We start from the raw sequence: 17,126 nt of genomic DNA, 5'->3' as shown, positions 1-17,126 counted from the left end.
ATAATATCTCTTCAAACAAGTGTAACATTAAATTTTATTCAAATTAGTGAAATGCTCTAAAAAGTTTCTTGAAAAAGAAAATATTACTTCAACCAATTAGTAAAATATGCACAAAATTAAACAAATATGCAATCAAACATGCAAATGCAACAATGAACAAACAAATAAAATAAAAATTTTGGTGTCGAGTTAGGAAATAACTAAACCATGGAGATCGGTATCGACCTCCCCACACTTAAAGATTGCACCGTCCTCGGTGCATGCTGAGATGTGCAGGTGGACGGGTTTCTCCAACTGATGCTTTTCTTCAAGATTTTGCAGATGGACTTGTCTGTCTCCCTATGTAAACGTCTTTCGGTTCCCTTCCGGGTGGCAATCCTGAAAGAAAAAGGGAAGAAAAGTAACCTAGTAATAAAGATATGAAAATAAATGAAGTATGGGTGGGTTAATGCCAAATGATAATGGTCTCATTTACATGGAAGCTTCAACATGTACGTGAGAAAATAATAGAAGCCATGGCATGCCAGTGGTATAAAATTTGTAACATAGGGGAGGATTGTGGGTAATGGAAGTATCAATACAAGTTCATGTCAATGCAAATGGAGTGCAAGTATCATAAAAGATTGGCATTGGCAGATAATTAATATCATCCCACAGTGTAAAACAAGTTACCAAAATAAATTCAAGAAAAGATGCAACAGTTGAATAAAAATTTTTTTTAACACCAATAGAAAAATAAAAAATTCAGAAAAGAAAATAAAAATATGCACAAATTTAAAATGCAATGAATGAAAATATGTAAATAAATTAAATAAAATAGAATGGAGGTGAAAGAAAATAAGAAAGGAAGAAGAAAGAAATAAGAAAAGATAAGAAAAATAAGGATTAGAGAAGATAAGAAAATTGGCTGATCTGGATATTCTGTGCGCCGCTTGTGACGCGGACGCGTGAGTGACGCGGTCACGTGGTGCGTGATAAGGTCAGGTGACGCGGACGCGTAGGTCACGCGATCACGTGGCCTGTTTTGTGCGATTGGCGCGAGTGCAGCCTCGCGGTCGCGCAACTCTCTGTTCGAAACTCTTTTGCCAAAAATCTGGGTGACGCGATCGCGTGGGGCATGCGACCGCGTGAATGGCCATCTTTTGAAAACGACGCGGACGCGTGGGGCACGCGTTCGCGTGGTTAGGCTTGGGCTTCCAGCACGAGTCCAGCCCAACTCCAACTCAACTTTCTGCCATACACCCATTTATGTCGATTCCACGGAGCCACGTATTCGTGTGGGTGACGCGAACGCGTGGGGAAGCTATTTTTCAAATGACACGGCCGCATCGGCGACGCGGTCGTATGGATCAATTTGTTCCATTAGCGCGCCTCCAGCCACACTTTCGCGTGACTTTCTGTTTACTTTCTTTTCTTCACAACACACATACGACGCGGATGCGTCGGCGACGCTGTCGCGTCGCATGCGAAAATCCCCTTTTTTTTATAATCTAAAAAAAATATAGAATGCAGTGTTAATATGAATGTGATGCAAAAATCCAGGTTTAATATAATAAAATAAAATGAAACTAAAAAACAAATAAAACTAAATAAAAATGAAAAAAAGAACGATCATACCATGGTGGGTTGTCTCCCACCTAGCACTTTTAGTTAAAGTCCTTAAGTTGGACATTGGATGAGCTTCCTGTTATGGTGGCTTATGCTTGAACTCATCCAGGAATCTCCACCAATGTTTGTGATTCCAGTAACCTCCGGGGTCCCAAACTAGGCGCAGCAAGCCTTCAAGTAGGTTAAAACAAGTTACAAGGACCCAAGAGTGTTGATTGCCAGAATGAATTCCGGGGTCCCAAATCTTGCTTTTGCACCCGTCTTCAAGTTGATTATCATGATTCCATCCGGGTGATTCAGCTTTAGAATTCTCACTGAAGCGTCCAAACAACTTCCTAGACCCATTCAATTGAGCTCTATACCAACATTTGCGTTTAAACTTAAAGCTTCCAACCATAATGAACCCTGCAGGATAATTCTTACCACTGGCCATCTTCCTCTTACTCTTAATGCCACAAAGAGCTCTAAGTTGACCATCCATCTCCAGTAGCCCATATTCAAGTGGGATTAGAAAGCTAAGGGATATGAATTTTACCCACTTGAATGTTGTGAAGGATGATGGCAACTTAGGGGGAGGGGTCTCCAATAACATTGGCAAGGTAATTTCAAGCTCCACTCCTTTGTGCTCTTTGACAACTTCCACCTCTTTGCAAGCTTCTTCAATTTCAACCTCTTCCTCTTGGTAGCTTTCTTCCAATTCAATCTCTTCTTCATTACTTACCAAGGGCATGGGAGGCTGTGCTTTTTCTTCTTTACTCTCCATCTCTTGACCAACCTCTTCCAAGTCTTCAACTATGATATGCCCTGGAGGTTGTACACCCTCCTTAACATCAAATGCAACCGTCTTGGAAGGAGGTTCTATGTCTTGACTTTCCCATGGAGGTTCAGCATCTCCTAAGTCTTCAACCACTTCTTCCTCTGCAACTATTATGGCTTCCTCCACTTGTTCCAATACAAAGCCATGTTCCTCATTGTCCATCGAAGTTTCTAGTGTCTCCTTCATGCCTTGCTCTTCTTTTGATTCTCCACATGTAGCCATGGGAGTTCTTTGAGTACTCAGATATTGGGAAGCTATTATATTTACTAACTCGCCGAAGGCAGCCGCAAAATTTTGCACACTCTTATTCATCCTTTCTTGCCCTTGAAGAATAACACGAAGTCTGTCATCCATTGGAGGTTGGGGTGGATATGAGGATTCATTGGTTGGGAGAGAGGGTTCATAATAGGAAGGTGGTTCATGAGAGTAGTTGTGTTGGAAAGGTGGTGGTTCTGTGTATGGTTCATTTGGCTCATAAGGTGGTTGGTATGGTGGATACGGGTTAGGGTCATATGGAGGTGATTGGCGGAAAGAGGCTTGTGAGTATGATGGTCCAAAGTCATGTTGAGGAAAGGGTTCATAGGCATATGGTGGTGGTTGTTGATAGTCCATTGGAGGTGGTTGTTGCCATGAGGGTTTATTAAATCTTTGTGGCTCCTCCTATCTTTGATTGTTCCAACCTTGATGCCTGTTCTCATTGTAATTTCTTCTTCCTGCAACATAATTGTAACCAGACTTATAGCCAAAGGGGTGAGAGTTCATAGTCAAGGTTCTAAGAACCGGACCGATCATCGAACCACTTTAGTCACTGGTTCACTAGTTCACTGGTCTAACCGGTCTAACCGATGGTTCAACCGAAAAAACTGTTTTAGAATAAAATAATAAATAAATTATAATTAATCACCCTAAAATATAATTATAGTCTAATATAAATCTTAAAAGATCAAAAAATACATCAGCAACCCTAAAACAGCAACACCAGTATATTATCAAACAGCAACAATGAAATAGCAACACATTATAAAACACTAAAACAGCAATACCAGTACATTATCAAAACACTAAAACAGCAACACCAGTACATTAGCAACATCATTCAGCAAGGCAGTGATGACACTAAACTAAAAACTAAAAACAGCAAAATCAGTACATTATACTACATATCAAAAGTTTAGAACAGAGCATTCAGTAACCAAGCATTAGCATTAGCAAGGAAGTGATGACACTAAATTAAACAGAGCATTACTAAGGCAGTGATGAGTGATGACACTAAATTAAACACTAAAAACAGCAAAATCAGTACATTATACAATATATCAAAGGTTTAAAATAGAGCATTCAGTAACCAAGCATTAGAATTAGCAAGGCAGTGATGACACTAAATTAACCAGACCATTAGCAAGGAAGTGATGACACTAAATTAAACACTAAAAACAACAAAATCAGTACATTATACAACATATCAAAAGTTCAAAACAGGAACCAAGCATAAGCATTAGCAAGACAGTGATGACACTAAATTAAATAAACATTGTTTTCTCTCACCAAGTTAGATATGACCATTAGCATCTGAGCTACCAATTGTTTGAACTCATTTCTTGAACACGAGGTATTTTGAACAAGACCTAAGAACAAAGTAAATGTGCAACCAGAGACAGATACTTCATGTAAGCAATCAACAGATTGTAATAGCAATTTTTAAGGGTACAATATGATTATTGTTGTTTCCAATAGAGTTCTGGTATGTGAAAAGAAAAGATATGATTTATGCTAAATCAGAGATATCCATAGACTCAAGTCTGCAGGTTCCATTAATAAAAATTGAACAGATATTATTTGTTGGTAAAGCTCCTTCTATGGTTGGCTCATAACTATCAGGTTCTGGAAACATTACTTCTTGCTTCAAGATTTCAGGATGCCAGCAATCAACATCTTCAAAGATACCAGAAACCAAATAGTCATTAAAAAATAACATGAAAAATAGCAAAAACATGAAAAATAGCAACTCAGACCACAAATAGCACAAGAAAAAAATAGCAACAATCAAGAACAATAAGAATAAATATAGCAGTGAACAAACATCACCAATCAAAACCATCAAGAACAAACAGCAACAATCAGCAACAACAATAAACACAACACTGAACAATTAAATAAAAATACATCTGAACAACAAAAACAGTTCCATAATTACTGTAAAATAAAATAATCTAAATTGCTCATAACAGAAAAACCTAAAAAAATCATTACTAAGAAAAAAACCTAAGAAAACTAAAAACAGATAAGCAAGAAACCTAAGAAAACTCAAAACAGATAAGCAAGAAATTACTTAAAAAAAACCATGAACAACAGAGATTCATCATTTCAGATGAGGGAGATAGGGAGCTCAGATCAGGGCTGAGCACTGCCGTAAGCTCAGCCAAAACAGAGGGGGAGATATTTTTTCGAAAATTAGAGAGATAGAGAGTTAGTTAGGTAGTTTTGAAAAAGATAAGAAACAAACAAAAAGTTAGTTAGTTAGTTGAAACAATTTTTGAAAATCAATTTTGAAAAGATAAGAAGTTAGGAAGTTAGAAAAGATATTTTGAAATCAAATTTTTGAAAAAGGTAAGATAAGAAGATATTTTTTAAAAGATATGATAGAAATTAGTTTTTGAAAAAGATTTGATTTTTAAAATCACAATTAATGACTTGATTCACAAGAAGTCACAAGATATGATTCTAGAACTTAAAGTTTGAATCTTTCTTAACAAGCAAGTAACAAACTTGAAATTTTTGAATCAAAACATTAATTGTCATTGTTATTTTCAAAAATTTTGATATGAAAATAAGAAAAAGATTTTTGAAAAATATTTTTGGAATTTTCGAAAATAACTAAGAAATTTGAAAAAGATTTGATTTTTGAAAAAGATTTTGAAAAAGATAAGATTTTCAAATTGAAAATTTGATTTGACTCATAAGAAACAACTTGGTTTTAAAAATTTTTGAAAAAGTCAATCCAAATTTTCGAATTTGATGAGAGAAAAAGGGAAAGATATTTTTTTGATTTTTTGAATTTTTATGATGAGAGAGAAAAACATGAAAATTATGCAATGCATGAAGATTTTTAGATCAAAACAATGAATGCATGCAAGAATGCTATGAATGTCAAGATGAACACCAAGAACACTATGATGATCATGATGAACATCAAGAACATATTTTTGAAAATTTTTAATGCAAGGAAAACATGCAAGACACCAAACTTAGAATTCTTTAATGCTTAGGCACTAAGAATTCAAGAATGCATATGAAAAATAAGAAAAGACACAAAACATGCAAATGCAAAGATCAAACAAGAAGACTTACCAAGAACAACTTGAAGATCAGGAAGAACACTATGAATGCATGAGAATTTTCGAAAAAAATGCAAGATGCACATGCAATTGACACCAAACTTATAACATGACACATGACTCAAACAAGAAACACAAAAATATTTTTGATTTTTATGATTTTCTAATTTTTTTGTATTTTCCTTTAATTTTTTTTGAAAATTATTTTAAAAAAAGAAAAATAAGGATTCCAAAATTTTTAATATGAATTCCAGGAATCTTATGCTCTAAAGCTCCAATCAAAGGGTCAGGCTTGGCTTAATAGCCAGCCAAGCTTTAGTATGTAACTCAGACATGACACGTCTAACATGCCCTACAGTCGTATTAAGCATGGCTTTACAGCCAGCCATGCTTCATGAAACACTAGAATTCATTCTTAAAAATTATGAAGAAAAATAGATTTTTGAAAACATTTTTTTTTTCGAAAACAAAGGAGAAAATTTTTAAAAGATTTTTTAAAAAAATTTTTGAAAACTTTTTGAAAAGAAAACGAAAAGAAAGTTACCTAATCTGAGCAACAAGATGAACTGTCAGTTGTCCAAACTCGAACAATCCCCGGCAACGGCGCCAAAAACTTGGTGCGCGAAAATTGTGATTACACTTTAATTATGTAAAATTCATCGCTCTTTCTTTCCATGGTAATGGCGCCAAAAACATGATGCCAATACCATGGTTCACAACTTCGCACAACTAACCAGCAAGTGCACTGGGTCGTCCAAGTAATACCTTACGTGAGTAAGGGTCAAATCCCACGGAGATTGTTGGTATGAAGCAAGTTATGGTCACCTTGTAAATCTCAGTCAGGCAGATATAAATTGATAATGGTGTTTTCGAAAACAATTAATAAAACAGGGATAGAAATACTTATGTAAATCATTGGTGAGAATTTTAGATAAGCGAATAGAGATGCTTTCGTTCCTCTGAACCTCTGCTTTCCTGCTATCTTCATCCAATCAGCCTTACTCCTTTCCATGGCTGGCTTTATGTGATACATCACCACTGTCAATGGTTACTTTCGGTCTTCTCTCGGGAAAATGATCCAAATGCCCTGTCACGGCACGGCTAATCGTCTGGAGGCATCACCCTTGTCAATGGTTTCATCTTATCCTCTCAGTGAAAATGGTCAACGCACCCTGTCACGGCACGGCTATTCATCTGTCGGTTCTCGATCCTGCTGGAATAGGATTTACTATCCTTTTGCGTTTGTCACTACGCCTGGAAATCGCGAGTTTGAAGCTCGTCACAGTCATTCAATCATTGAATCCTACTCGAAATACCACAGACAAGGTTTAGACCTTCCGGATTCTCTTGAATGCTGCCATCATTCTAGCTTACACCACGAAGATTCCGATTAAGAGATCTAAGAGATTCTCATTCAATCTAATGTAGAACGGAAGTGGTTGTCAGGCACGCGTTCATAGGGAATGATGATGATTGTCACGTTCATCACATTCAGGTTGAAGTGCGAATGAATATCTTAGAAGCGAAATAAGATGAATTGAATAGAAAACAGTAGTACTTTGCATTAATCTTTGAGGAACAGCAGAGCTCCACACCTTAATCTATGGAGTGTAGAAACTCTACCGTTAAAATTACATAAGTGAAAGGTCCAGGCATGGCTGAATGGCCAGCCCCTCTGATCTAAGAACCAGGCGTCCAAAGATGACTAATACAATAGTAAAAAGTCCTATTTATAATAAACTAGTCACTAGGGTTTACAGAAGTAAGTAATTGATGCATAAATCCACTTCCGGGGCCCACTTGGTGTGTGCTTGGGCTGAGCTTTAAGTTTCCACGTGCAGAGGCCATTTGTGGAGTTGAACGCCAGGTTTTGATCCATTTCTGGCGTTCAACTCTGGTTTTTGATCCCTTTTTGGCGCTGAACTCTAGAATTGGGCAGAGAGCTGGCGTTGAACGCCAGTTTGTGTCATCTAAACTTGAGCAAAGTATGGACTATTATACATTGATGGAAAGTCCTGGATGTCTACTTTCCAACGCAATTGGAAGCGTGCCATTTCGAGTTCTGTAGCTCCAGAAAATTCATTTTGAGTGCAGGGAGGTCAGAATCCAACAGCATCAGCAGTCCTTCTTCAACCTCTGAATATGATTTTTGCTCAAGTCCCTCAATTTCAGCCAGAAAATACCTGAAATCACAGAAAAACACACAAACTCATAGTAAAGTCCAGAAATGTGAATTTAACATAAAACTAATGAAAACATCCCTAAAAGTAACTAGATCCTACTAAAAACATACTAAAAATAATGCCAAAAAGCGTATAAATTATCCGCTCATCAAAGATACCTATGATGCTCCATTCTGAAAGCATGTCAGAAGGACACCTTCTGATCAATTATTTGTATCTTTTCCAAGCTTCATAGAGGGATTCACCTTCCTTCTGTCTGAAGGTTTGGACTTCCACTCTAAGCTTGCTCAATTTTTGAGGTGGAAAGAACTTTGCCAAGAAGGCATTGACTAGCTTTTCCCAAGAGTTCAGGTTTTCTTTAGGTTGTGAATCCAACCATGTCCTAGCTCTGTCTCTTACAGCAAAGGGGAAGAGCATAAGCTTGTAGACCTCGGGATCAACCCCATTGGTCTTGACAGTATCACAGATTTGCAAGAATTCAGCTAAGAACTGATAAGGATCTTCTAATGGAAGTCCATGAAACTTGCAATTCTGTTGCATTAGAGAAACTAATTGAGGCTTAAGCTCAAAGTTGTTTGCTCCAATGGCAGGGATTGAGATGCTTCTCCCATAGCAGTCAGGAGTAGGTGCAGTAAAGTCACCAAGCACCTTCCTTGTATAGTTGGCATTGTTGTTGTTTTCGGCCGCCATGGCTTCTTCTTGTTTGAAAAGTTTTGTTAGGTCCTCTATAGAGAGTTGTACTTTAGCTTCTCTTAGTTTTCTCTTCAAGGTCCTTTCAGGTTCAGGATCAGCTTCAACAAGAATGCCTTTGTCCTTGCTCCTGCTCATATGAAAAGGGAGGAGAAGAAAAGATGGAATCCTCTATGTCACAGTATAGAGATTCCTTAAGGTGTCAGAGGAAAATAAAAATAGAAGGATGAGGTAGAGAAGAGAGAATTCGAACTTATCAAGAAGGATAGAGTTCGAATTGTTGATAATGGAGAGGTGTTAGTCCTTAAATAGAAGGATGTGAGAAGAGGGGAAGAATTTTCGAAAATAAATTAAAAAGATTCTGAAATAATTAAGAGAAATTTTGAAAATTCGATTGATGATTTTCGAAAACTAAGATTGGAAAAGAAATTAAGTGATTTTTGAAAAAGATTTTGGAATTAGAAATAAAAAAGATATGATTGAAACTTAATTTTGAAAAAGATGTGATTGAAAAGATATGATTGAGGAGATATGATTGAGAATCAAATTAAAAAGAGAAAGTTTTAAAATTAAAGTTGATTACTTGACTAACAAGAAATTAAAAGATATGATTCTAGAATTTAAAATATGATCCTTTCTTCATAGGCAAATAACAACTAGAAAATTTTGAATTAAATCATTAATTGTAGCAAGGATTTTCGAAAATAGTAATAAATAAAAAAAACTGAAAAGAAATTGATTTTGAAAAGATATGATTGAAAATATATGATTTGAAAAAGATTTGATTTTGAAAAATCATGAAAACTTGAAAAAGATTTGGATTAAAAACAAAATCTTCCCTCTAGTGTCCTCCTGGCGTTAAACGCCCAGAATGGCATTCATTCTGGCGTTTAACACCCAAAATGCTACCTTTTTGGGCGTTTAACGCCCAGCCAGGTACCCTGGCTGGCGTTTAAACGCCAGTTTTCCTTCTGCACTGGGCGTTTTAAACGCCCAGCTTTTTCTGTGTAATTCCTCTGCTGAATGTTCTGAATCTTCAATTCTCTGTGTTATTGACTTGAAAAGACATAGTTTTGAAATTTTTTTTTTGAAATTTTAATGATGAGACACAATAATAAAAAGGATGCAACTAAGATCAAATAAACAATGCATGCAAGACACTAAACTTAGAAGTTTGTATACTAAGGACTATAACAAATTGAAAATGCAAAAGACACAAAATAAGAGAAATTAAAGATCAGAGCAATGAAATCATCAAGAACAGCTTGAAGATCAATGAAGAACATAATGCATATATTCGAAAAATGCAAGAAGACTATGCAATTGACACCAAACTTAAAAATTGACACTAAGATACATAAAATATTTTTTATTTTTATGATTTTATAAAAAATTTTGTGATTTTTCGAAAATTATATGGAAAGGAAAATAAAGGGATTCAAAATTTTTAATAAGAATTCCAGGAATCATTGCAATGTTAGTCTAAAACTCCGGTCCAGGAATTAGACATGGCTTACTAGCCAGCCAAGCTTTCAGTGAAAGCTTTGGTCCAAAACACTAGACATGGCCAATGGCCAGCCAAGCTTTAGCAGATCATTACTTTCAACAGCAAAATTGATAGAAATCATCAAGCTCTTGTGATGATAAGTTGAAACCTTGGTCCAAAAGATTAGACATGGCTTCACAGCCAGCCAGACTTCAACAAATCATCATGAAACTCTAGAATTCATTCTTAAAAACTCTAAAGAACATAATAGAATTTTTTTTTTGTATTTTTGAAATTTTTTTTCGAAAATAAGAAGTAAAAAGCTTAAACATAAAATAAAATTACCTAATCTAAGCAACAAGATGAACCGTCAGTTGTCCAAACTCGAACAATCCCCGGCAACGGCGCCAAAAACTTGGTGCACGAAATTGTGATCATCAATGGCGCCAACAACTTGGTACGCACAATTGCAATCTCAACTCTTTATCACAACTCCGCACAACTAACCAGCAAGTGCACTAGGTCGTCCAAGTAATAAACCTTACGTGAGTAAGGGTCGATCCCACGGAGACTGTCAGCTTGAAGCAATCTATGGTCATCTTGTAAATCTCAGTCAGGAGGATTCAAATGGTTATGGAGAATTGATATGTAAAATATAAATAAAACATAAAATAGGATAGAGATACTTATGTAATTCATTGGTGAGAATTTCAGATAAGCGTATGAAGATGCTTTGTTCCTTCTGAACCTCTGCTTTCCTATTGCCTTCTTCCAATCATTCATACTCCTTTCCATGGCAAGCTTTATGTTGGGCATCACCGTTGTTAATGGCTACTTCCCGTCCTCTCAGTGAAAATTTTCCAAATGCGCTGTCACCGCACGGCTAATCAGCTGTTGGTTCTCGATCATGTTGGAATAGGATCCATTGATCCTTTTGCGTCTGTCACACGCTCAACACTCGCGAGTTTGAAGCTCGTCACAGTCATCCCTTCCCAGATCCTACTCAGAATACCACAGACAAGATTTAGACTTTCCGAATCTCAGGAATGGCCACCAATAATTCTAGCCTATACCACGAAGGTTTTAATCTTAGATTAGAAACCCAAGAGATTCACATTCAAGCTATTGCAAGTAGAACAGAGGTGGTTGTCAGGCACATGTTCATAGGTGAGAATGATGATGAGTGTCACGGATCATCACATTCATCAAGTTGAAGAACGAGTGTATATCTTAGAGAAGAAGTAGGTGTGAATTGAATAGAAAAACAGTAGTACTTTGCATTAATTCGTGAAGAACAGCAGAGCTCCACACCTTAATCTATGGTGTGTAGAAACTCTACCATTGAAAATACGTAAGAACAAAAGGTCTAGGCATGGCCAAATGGCCAGCCTCCCAAAGAGGGTTCAATCATCAAAGCATGATTAAAAGATGATCTAAAGATGAAAATACAATAGCAAAAGGTCCTATTTATAGAAAACTAGTAACCTAGGGTTTACAGAAATGAGTAAATGATGCAGAATTCACTTCTGGGCCCACTTGGTGTGTGCTTGGGTTGAGTATTGAAGCTTTCAAGTGTAGAGGCTTTTCTTGGAGTTAAACGCCAGCTTTTGTGCCAGTTCTGGTGTTTTGACGCCAGAATTTCTATGCTTACTTTGAACGCCGGTTTGGGCCATCAAATCTTGAGCAAAGTATAGACTATTATATATTGCTGGAAAGCCCAGGATGTCTATTTTCCAACGCAATTGAGAGCGCACCAATTAGGCTTCTGTAGCTCCAGAAAATCCACTTCGAGTGCAGGGAGGTCAGAATCCAACAGCATCTGCAGTCCTTTTTCAGCCTCTGAATCAGATTTTTGCTCAGGTCCCTCAATTTCTGCCAGAAAATGCCTGAAATCACAAAAAAACACACAAACTCATAGTAAAGTCCAGAAATGTAATTTTTATTTAAAAACTAATAAAAATATAATAAAAACTAATTAAAATATACTAAAAACATACTAAAAATAATGCCAAAAAGCGTATAAATTATCCGCTCATCAACACTAGACACTAATGATCATGTAATAAAGACACAAACATAGATAAAATATAAAGTATAGGGAACAAAAAACAGAAAAATAAAGAACAAGAAAATTAAAGAACGGATCCACCTTAGTGATGGTGGCTAGTTCTTCCTCTTGAAGATCTTATGGAGTGCTTTAGCTCCTCAATATCTCTTCCTTGCCTTTGTTGCTCATCCCTTATGGCTCTTTGGTCTTCTCTAATTTCATGGAGGAGGATGGAGTGCTCTTGGTGCTCCATCCTTAGTTGTCCTATGTTGGAACTCAATTCTCCTAAGGAGGTGTTGATTTGCTCCCAATAGTTTTGTAGAGGAAAGTGCATCCCTTGAGGCATCTCAAGGATTTCATGATGAGGAACTTCCTCATGCTCTTGTTGAGGTCCATGAGTGGGCTCTCTTGTTTGCTCCATCCTTTTCTTAGTGATGGGCTTGTCCTCTTCAATGAGGATGTCTTCCTCTATGACAATTCTAGCTGAATTGCATAGGTTATAGATGAGATGAGGGAAGGCTAGCCTTGCCAAAGTAAAGGACTTGTCTGCCACCTTGTAGAGTTCTAGGGATATGATCTCATGAACTTCTACTTCCTCTCCATTCATGATACTATGGATCATGATAGCCCGGTCTACAGTAACTTCAGACCGGTTGCTAGTAGGAATGATAGAGCGTTGGATGAACTCTAGCCATCCCCTAGCCACGGGTTTGAGGTCAAGCCTTCTCAATTGAACCGACTTGCCTCTTAAGTCTCTCTTCCATTGAGCTCCTTCCACACAAATGTCCCTAAGGACTTAGTCCAACCTTTGATCAAAGTTGACCCTTCTAGTGAAAGGGTGAGGATCTCCTTGCATCATTGGCAAGTTGAATGCCAACCTCACATTTTTCGGACTGAAATCCAACTAATTTCCCCAAACCATTGTGAGCCAATTCTTTGGGTTCGGGTTCATACTTTGATCATGGTTTCTAGTGATCCATGCATTAGCATATAACTCTTGAACCATTAAGATTCCGACTTGTTGAATAGGGTTAGTGAGAATTTCCTAACCTCTTCTTCGAATCTCATGTCGGATCTTCGGATATTTACTCTTTTTGAGCTTTAAAGGGACTTCAGGGATCACCTTTTTCTTGGCCACAACTTCATAGGAGTAGTCTTGATGGACCTTTGAGATGAATCTCTCCATCTCCCATGACTCGGAGGTGGAAGCAATTATCTTCCCTTTCCTCTTTCTAGAGGTTTCTCCGGCCTTTGGTGCCATTAGTGGTTATGGAAAATAAAAAAGCTTAGCTTTTCCCACACCAAACTTAAAAGGTTTGCTCGTCCTCGAGCAAAAGAAGAAAGAAAGGAGTAGAAGAAGAAGAAATGGAGGAGATGGAGGGTAGTGTTGGTTTCGGCCAAGGGGGGTAGTAGTGTGTATGTTGTGTGAAAATGAAGCTAGTAAGGAGGGGTATTTATAGGGTAAGGGAGAGAGGGTATTTGGCCATGTGTGGGTAGGTTTGGGAGGGAAATGGTTCGAATTTGAATGGTTAGGTAGGTGGGGTTTAATGATGGATGGATGTGAGTGGTGAAGAGGTTGTGGGGAATAGGGTATGATTTGATAAGTGAGGGGTGTTTGGGGAAGAGGTATTGAGGTGATTGGTCAAGGGTGTATGGGGAAGAGAGTTATGGAAAGGTGTGAAGAGGAGAGAAGAGGAGGTGGGGTAGGTGGGAATCCTGTGGGATCCACAAATCCTAAGGTGTCAAGGAATCTGAGTCCCTGCACCATTCTAGCGTTTAAACGCCCATTCTGTGCCAAATCTGGCGTTTAACGCTAGCTCTGCTACCTTTCCTGGCATTAAACGCCACTCTGCTGCCCATTTCTAGCGTTAAACGCTACTCTGCTGCCCATTTCTGGCGTTAAACACCAACCAGATGCCCATTTCTGGCGTTTAACGCCAACCAGATGCCAGATAGCCCTTTCTGGCGTTAAACGGCCAGAGTGCTGCCCATTCTGGCGTTTAACACCCAGAATGCTGCCAGGCTGGGCGTTAAACGCCCATTCTGCTATCCTTACTGGCGTTTAAACGCCAGTAAGCCTGTCCTCCAGGGTGTGCTATTTTTGATGCTGTTTTTGATGTTGTTTTTGATTTTTCAGTTATTTTTGTGACTTCACATGATCATCAACCTAAAGAAAACATAAAATAGCAATAGAAAATAAATAAATATAATTAAATAAAATTGGGTTGTCTCCCAACAAGCGCTTCTTTAATGTCAATAGCTTGACAATAAGCTCTTAGAGAGCTTCACAGAGATTCAGAGCTTAGTGGTGGCCTCCCAACACCAAACTTAGAAGTTGAGTGTGGGAGCTCTATTTGACTCTTTGTTAAGAGAAGCTTTTCATGCTTCCTCTCCATGGTTACAAAAGAATATCCTTGAGCCTTAAACACAAGGTAGTCCTTATTCAATTGAAGGACTAGCTCTCCTCTGTCCACATCAATCACAGCTCTTGCTGTGGCTAGGAAGGATCTTCCTAGAATGATGGATTCATCCTCTTCCTTTCCAGTGTCTAGGATTATGAAATCAGCAGGGATGCACAGGCCTTCAACCTTCACCAAGACATCCTCTACAAGTCCATAAGCCTATTTCCTTGAATTGTCTGCCATCTCTAGTGAAATTCTTGCAGCTTGCACCTCAAAGATCCCTAGTTTCTCTATTACAGAGAGGGGCATGAGGTTTATACTTGAACCAAGGTCACACAGAGCCTTTTTAAAGGCCATGGTGCCTATGGTACAAGGTATTAAGAACTTTCCAGGATCCTGTTTCTTCTGAGGTAATTTCAGTTGAACCAGATCATTCAGTTCCTTGATGAGCAGTGGAGGTTCATCCTCCCAAGTCTCATTACCAAATAGCTTGGCATTCAGCTTCATGATTGCTCCTAGATATTGAGCAACTTGCTCTTCAATAATATCTTCATCTTCTTCAGAGGAAGAATACTCATCAGAGCTCATGAATGGCAACAGTAAGTTTAGTGGAGTTTCTATGGTCTCTATATGAGCCTCAGATTCCTGTGGTTCCTCATTAGGGAACTCCTTGGAGGCCAGTGGACGTCCATTGAGGTCTTCCTCACTGGAAATCACTGCCTTTCCCTCCTCTACAGGTTCGGCCATGTTGGACGTGTAGATGGCCTTGCACTCTCTCTTTGGATTCTCTTCTGTATTGCTTGGGAGAGTGATAGGAGGGAGTTCAGTAACTCTTTTACTCAGCTGACCTACTTGTGCCTCCAAATTTCTAATGGAGGACCTTGCTTCAGTCATGAAATTGAGAGTGGTCTTAGATAGATCAGATACTACAGTTGCTAAGTCAGAGTGGCTCTGCTTAGAATTCTCTGTCTGTTGCTGAGAAGATGATGGAAAAGGTTTGTTATTGCCAAACCGTGCTCTCCTACCATTATTGTTATTGAAGCCTTGATTAGGCTTCTGTTGATCCTTCCATGAGAGATTAGGATGATTCCTCCATAAAGGATTATAGGTGTTTCAATATGATTCTCCCATGTAATTCACCTCTTCCATTGCAGGATTCTCAGGATCATAAGCTTCTTCTTCAGATGAAGCTTCCTTAGTACTGCCTGTTGCAGCTTGCATTCTAGACAGACTCTGAGAAATCATATTGACTTGCTGAGTCAATATTTTGTTCTGAGCCAATATGGCATTCAGAGTATCAATCTCAAGAACTCCTTTCTTCTGACTTGTCCCATTATTCACAGGATTCCTTTCAGAAGTGTACATGAACTGGTTATTTGTAGCCATTTCAATGAGTTCCTGGGCTTCTTCAGGCATCTTCTTCAGATGAAGAGATCCACCAGCAGAGTTGTCCAATGACATCTTGGACAATTCAGACAGACCATCATAGAATATGCATATGATGCTCCATTATAAAAGCATGCCAGAAGGACACATTCTGATCAATTGCTTGTATCTTTCCCAAGCTTCATAGAGGGATTCACCTTCCTTCTGTCTAAAGGTTTGGACTTCCACTCTAAGCTTGCTCAATTTTTGAGGTGGAAAAATTTGGCCAAAAAAGCATTGACCAACTTTTCCCAAGAGTTCAGGCTATCTTTAGGTTGTGAGTCTAACCATGTCCTAGCTCTGTCTCTTACAGCAAAGGGGAAAAGCATAAGTCTGTAGACCTCAGGATTAACCCCATTGGCCTTAACAGTGTCACAGATTTGCAAGAATTCAGCTAAAAACTGATGAGGATCTTCCAATGGAAGTCCATGAAACTTGTAATTCTGCTGCATTAGAGAAACTAATTGAGGCTTAAGCTCAAAGTTGTTTGCTCCAATTGTAGGAATTGAGATGCTTCTTCCACAGAAGTCAGAAGAGGGTGCAATAAAGTCACCAAGCATCTTCCTTGCATCTCTACCATTGTTGTTGGGTTTGGCCATCTCTTCTTCTTTTTCGAAAAATTCTGTCAGGTCCTCTCCAGAGTGTTGTGCTTTAGCTTCTCTTAGCTTCCTCTTTAGAGTCCTTTCAGGTTCCAGATCAGCTTCAACAAGAATGTTCTTATCCTTGTTCCTGCTCATATGAAAAAGAAGAGAACAGAAAAAGAAGAGGAATCCTCTATGTCACAGTATAGAGATTCCTTTATGTGAGTAGAAGAATAGAAGAGTAGAATGAAGAAGATGGGAGATGAAGAATTCGAACACAGAGAGGGAGAGAGGGTTCAAATTATAAGAAGAAGAGAAGTGTTAGTAAGTAAATAAATAAATAGAAAGAGATGAGAGAGAGAAGAATTCGAATTTAAATTAAAATAAAAGAAAAATATTTTTGTTTTTATTTTAATTATTGGTTAGTATTCGAAAATTAAAAAGAGAAATAAAATAAAATTTGAAAAAGATAAGAAATAGTAATTAATTTATTTAGTTTTCAAATTTTAGAGAAAAGATATTATTGAAATAGAAAACTTTTTAAAATCAAAC

At 37.8% G+C, this 17,126-nt stretch overlaps 1 long non-coding RNA gene across 1 annotated transcript; it reads right to left on the bottom strand.

Annotated features, from left to right (window-relative positions):
- Positions 4,054-4,850, bottom strand: LOC110270272. Its single transcript, XR_002359621.1, has 2 exons — positions 4,755-4,850; positions 4,054-4,357 (listed from the first exon to the last, which is right to left on the bottom strand). It is a non-coding gene; the product is annotated as an uncharacterized LOC110270272 (long non-coding RNA).

This window comes from Arachis ipaensis, chromosome B03 (genome assembly GCF_000816755.2).
Source record: "Arachis ipaensis cultivar K30076 chromosome B03, Araip1.1, whole genome shotgun sequence".
Lineage (NCBI taxonomy): Eukaryota > Viridiplantae > Streptophyta > Magnoliopsida > Fabales > Fabaceae > Arachis > Arachis ipaensis.
This window is presented reverse-complemented; position numbering and strand designations above follow the sequence as displayed.